This window comes from Triplophysa dalaica, chromosome 20, assembly GCF_015846415.1.
Source record: "Triplophysa dalaica isolate WHDGS20190420 chromosome 20, ASM1584641v1, whole genome shotgun sequence".
NCBI classification, from domain to species: domain Eukaryota; kingdom Metazoa; phylum Chordata; class Actinopteri; order Cypriniformes; family Nemacheilidae; genus Triplophysa; species Triplophysa dalaica.
This window is the reverse complement of record NC_079561.1, coordinates 16,570,359-16,576,358: the sequence shown is the minus strand read 5'-3', so window position 1 is coordinate 16,576,358 and position 6,000 is coordinate 16,570,359.

The following is a 6,000-nucleotide window of genomic DNA, read 5'->3' as shown; positions in this document are numbered from 1 at the left end:
AGACAGAGCCGACATTATAACAGAGGTGCCAGACTACGGAAATTTTCACCGGGAGAGAAAGTGCTTGTATTACTCCCAACGTCTAGTTCTAAATTACTCGCCAAGTGGCAAGGACCATTTGAGGTCACACGACGAATAGGAGATCTCAATTATGAGGTAGTGCGATCGGACAGAAGCGGGGCACATCAGATTTATCACCTCAATCTCCTCAAAAATGGAGTGAGGCGAACACCGTAATGCTGGCGACGACAGTGAGTAGAGTAGATGATCTCGGGCCAGAAGCGAACGTCAAAGTGCAATCTCTCGCTCTGGCGCCAGGGGGAGATCATCTCTCGTCCTCCCAGCTTACGGATGTTGCGAAGTTGCAGGCTGAATTTGCAGATGTGTTCTCGCCCCTGCCCGGCCGCACAAATCTCATAGAGCACCATATTGAGACAAAACCGGGTGCGGTAGTGCGCAGTCGTCCATATAGGTTGCCTGAACACAAAAAAATTGTGGTTCAGAAGGAATTAGATGCGATGCTAGACATGGGGGTAATAGAAGAGTCCAATAGTGACTGGGCGAGCCCGATAGTTTTAGTACCGAAGACCGACGGCTCGGTCCGGTTCTGTGTGGACTATCGCAAGGTGAATGCGGTGTCGAAGTTCGATGCCTATCCAATGCCTCGAATTGACGAATTACTTGACCGGCTGGGCACGGCTCGTTTTTATTCGACATTGGATCTGACGAAAGGATATTGGCAGATCCCCCTATCTCCCTTATCCAAAGAGAAAACAGCCTTTACTACGCCGTTCGGTTTGCATCAATTCGTCACACTTCCGTTCGGGTTGTTCGGAGCCCCAGCTACTTTTCAGCGTCTCATGGACCGTATTCTCAGACCCCATGCGGCATATGCCGCAGCCTATCTCGATGACATCATTATATACAGTAATGATTGGCAGCGGCATATGCAGCACTTGAGAGCGGTCCTGAGTTCGCTGAGGAGGGCGGGGCTGACGGCTAACCCGAAGAAGTGTGCAGTTGGGCGAGTAGAGGTAAGGTATCTGGGCTTCCACTTGGGTCACGGGGAAGTGCGTCCCCAAATTGATAAGACGGCAGCGATTGCAACCGCCCCGAGACCCAAGACCAAAAAGGAGGTGCGGCAGTTCCTGGGGCTGGCGGGATATAATAGACGGTTTGTACCCAATTATTCGGACCTCACCAGCCCGCTGACTGACCTCACTAAAAAGGGAGAACCAGATACCGTCCAATGGTCGGAGCAGTGTCAGCAGGGGTTTACCCAGGTGAAGGCTGCTCTGTGTGGCGGGCCGTTATTGCACTCTCCCGATTTTTCACTTCCCTTTCTGTTGCAGACTGATGCCTCGGATAGGGGCGTGGGCGCGGTCCTGTCCCAGGATATAGAGGGGGAGGATCGCCCGATGCTGTACATCAGTCGCAAACTGTCACGGACTGAGATGAGGTACAGCACCATCGAGAAAGAATGTTTGGCGATCCGGTGGGCGGTTCTCACCCTCCGTTATTATCTCCTGGGGCGGGAATTCACGCTCTGTTCTGACCACGCACCCCTCCAATGGCTCCACCGCATGAAGGACACCAACGCGCGGATCACTCGTTGGTATCTTGCGTTACAACCATTCAAATTCCAGGTGATCCACAGGCCGGGGACTCAGATGGCGGTGGCCGACTTTCTCTCCAGGAGGGGGGGGGACGAGGCTACAGGCCGGATGGAGCCTCGGCCTGAGCCGGGCGGTGGGGGTATGTGGCAGGGGGGGCGTGGTTTAGCACGGTCTGCGGAGAGAGGGCGTGTCGGGAGAATGACGGTGAGTAAGCAGATCAACGCTATAGTGAAATCACCTGCTTCTCGTTCTAGTAATTGGCGAGGAGACGCATTTAAGGCACGAAGGAGGAAGAGAGAAACGAGAGAGAGACGGCTGAGAAACATACCGAAGGAGAAGCCTCGAGGAGTGGAAAATAAAGTATCTTTTGTTTCTCAGCCACGCCGACCCCGCCTCCTTTCTTCCTTCATTATTGAACCTGTTACATACTGATTGTTGGAGATTTTAATATCCACGTAGATATTGCTAACGATCCATTAGCTGTGGCATTTAAAGAACTGCTAGACTCTGCAGTGCATCAATGCATCAATAGACCTACTCATCGCATTAATCACTCTAATAACCTTTCCAACTAATATAGAATCGCTCGATGACATGACCAGCAACATGGGCACCATTTTCTCCAATGCATTAGAAGCTGTCGCACCTATGAAGTCAAAATGGATTAATGGAAAGATCATAGCACCATGGTATAATAACACCACTCGTGCCCTAAAAAGAGAAACGCGTAAACTGGAGCGAAAATGGAAACAAACCCAATAAGAGGTCTTTAAAATTGCATGGAAAGAGAGTGCAAGCTGTCACAAAAAGGCATTAAAAGCAGCAAAAGCCGAGCACTTCCGTAACCTAATAGAAAATAACAAAAATAATCCAAGGTTTTTATTTAGTACAATTGCTAAACTAACAAACAAACAGACTCCACCTGACCTGGGTATTCCGTCGCACCTTGGTAGTGTGACGAGCGGGTCAATACGTGGTCAGCATCGCCATGTCAACGGAGCAATCAAGCTCATATACCTGCAGATCGTCAGCACCTGGTCCCAATCAAGCTCACCCTTTATAAACCCAGGAAGAAGAGGAAAGGGTGAGCTTGCTCTCAGACATTATCTGTTGAACTAACGTGTTGTTGTGCTTTCTTCTAGAGACCAGTAACTGACGATCTCAGGATCGGTACACGGGATACTAAGGAGTTTGGATCTTTTACACCAGGGGTTCCCAAATTATTCAGACCACGACCCCCAATATTAGACTGCTGACGACCCGCGACCCCCCCCCTCCTCCCCCTCCTTTCTCATCTTTGTGTTTTCCTCCGACAGCTTGTAAGGATTTGCGATTTGGTTACATACTGACAGAGCTAAAACAAAAAGGAACACAATCTCTAAGCCAGGCTATTTTATTAACAAATTACAGACAAAAACAAATACATCCCATAACTGTGAAATAAAGACAGAATACGAACAAGCTGCCTGTAACACGCATACAACAATAACTTTGTATTCAGAAAAAACGCCTAATGTGATGGATGGGCGCTGTGCGCGGAGCAAAGCAGATCGCCACCCGCAGATCATATTCCACCCGCAGATCATATTCCACCCGCAGATCATATTCCACGTTAAACCGTGAACTGTGTTTATTCTTAATGTCAGCGCGGAGAATGTCTTTTCGCATAAATACGTTGAGTCAAATTGCATGAGTACATCCAACGCGGCTTTCGACGACTGTGGATATTCCAGCGCAACAGAAACCCAGAACTCGAACAGTTCTATCAGCGCATCTTCCATATCTGACGCCAGATTATTTTCCGTGGTTACATTAAATGGTGACCTTGTCCAGTCATATTGGTCGGGAAGTTTTATTTCCAGTTTATTTTAATTATCCTAAATTTATACTCGCATCATTACAACCTTTTTTAACATATACAATTTTTTTTTTTTATTAAGTTTCTGTAAATCATCTCGCACTACGCGATCCCCCGGGGGGTCGCGACTCCCACTTTGGGAACCACTGTTTTACACCACGAGGCACGAGCACCACCCCACAGCTATCACGGAGCACCCTGGAGTTATATTTCCCCATTGTATACCTCACCGTGTGGCATTGTGTTGCGTGCACATTAAATCACCCTCCGGGGCTTAATTTTTGGAATACTTGTGTCTGTGTCTTGTTCAGCCTGTCACAGTAGCAATGAATTCATGAAGTTTTTTTACTGAGAAAATCGAAATAATACGAGACAACATAGCTAAAACCAAACCTCCAAGTGTGTCGGAAGAATTAGTTTCAACCGTCACCCAAAAACAAAAGCTAGAGTGTTTTTCTCCTATAAATCAGGAAGATTTAATTAAAATTATTGCCACACCCAAACCGACGACATGCTTATTAGACCCCAATCCGACTACTTTATTAAAAGAGTTACTACCTGCTGTAATTGAGCCCATTTGTAACATAATCAACTCATCAATTAATCTAGGACATGTCCCAGGGCCCTTTAAGCTGGCTGTAATTAAGCCTCTTATCAAAAAACTAATTTAGACCCCAATGAACTTGGAAGCTATAGACCGATTTCAAATCTCCCGTACTTGTCTAAAATACTAGTTGACTGTTGACTAGTGTCAACTCAACTGTGTCAACTCACCTTCCTACAAAATAATGACATGCACGAAAAGTTTCAGTCTGGCTTTAGACCGCATCACAGCACTGAAACTGCGCTCGTTAGAATTACAAATGACCTCCTTATTGCTTCAGATAAAGGTAACATCTCACTCTTAGTCCTATTTGACCTTAGTGCTGCTTTCGATACTGTAGACCATAAAATACTACTAGATCGTTTACACAATTATATCTGTATTCAGGGACAGGCACTGCAAAGGTTCAGATCTTACTTAACAGACAGATATCAATACGTCCATTTAAATGGGAAATCGTCAAATCTTACACAAGTAAATTATGGATTACCTCAGGGATCGGTTTAAGGACCCTTGCTTTTCTCCATATACATGCTGCCCCTCGGCAACATTATTAGAAAACATGGAATTAGCTTCCACTGTTATGCAGATGATACTCAGCTATATATCTCATCAAGACCAGATGATTCCTTAAAGCTATCCAAACTGGCAGAGTGCATCGAGGGCATAAAACATTGGATGACTAGTAATTTCCTCCTTTTAAACTCTAACAAAACAGAAATATTACTATTATTGGGATCCTCGCCACAGCAGGGCAGTGTTGGCCTGCTCACCGGGAGACTGCATTCATTCATTTATTTATTTTGTTAGAAATTATATATTATTTATTAGAATGATCTTACTCGTTGTATAAATACCATGCACTGTGCTGTGTTTTAACTTTTCTGTTTTTCCTGTTTGCCCCTGTAAAGCTGCTTTGAAACAATACACATTGTGAAAAGTGCTATATAAATAAACTTGAATTGAATTGAATTGAAGGGAGTGTGTCCTGGCTGAAATGACCAATCTAAATGTCCCTCTAGATCATAGACTGGCAGACACAGTGATCAGAGAAATCCACTTCTTGCCCCCGGAGGAGAAAATCTTCCCTGTTAAAGGCTGCAAGTCAGTCAGGTCAAAGTTAATGCAACTTGCTTAGTACATGGAAAGTTGGTGCAATGACAATCACTGAGTTTTGTATGTCTTCTGTTGTGCTATAATCAGACAAGGTCTGATAGAATGAACATTCAACTGCTGACCATATTCTAACCATGTGTTCCAAAACAGTAACTGGATTATATGATACATTTGCAAATCCCTAGCCGCTGATATCCATCCTTCCAGGAACGGCGCTTCCAAGCCAGCAACAGGGGACTATCGACCAGCTCACCAGCCGCAGGTCTGTCGCTACACAAAATGGGGCCTCAGGACGACCCGGAGGCGTTTTTGGATATTTTTGAGAGGTCCGCGGAGATTTCGGCCTGGCCGCGGGATGTTTGGTCGGCCCGGCTAATCCCGCTGCTAACGGGGGAGGCACAGCTAGCCGCCCAGCAGTTACCAGTCCAGAATCTCCTGATCTACGCGGACCTCAATAAAAGCCATCCTCCAGCGGGTCGGCCTGAGCCCCGAGCAACAGCGGCAGCGATTCCGATCTTTGGACCTGGGGGAAGCTGGCCAACCCTTCGCCCTGGCTCGGCAGCTCCGGGATGCATGCCGCAAGTGGCTGATGGCCGACGGAGGCGACGTCGAGAAGATCCTGGACCGAGTGACACTGGAGCAGTTCGTGGTGCGGCTTCCGCCGAAGACCGCCCAGTGGGTCCAGTGCCACCGGCCGGCGTCGCTGACGGAGGCCATCCAGCTGGCTGAGGATCAGATGGTGGCGTGCCCTGGGGTCGGTGTACCCCGAACATCTCTCCCTCCTCCACCTATTGTTTCTCCCCCTC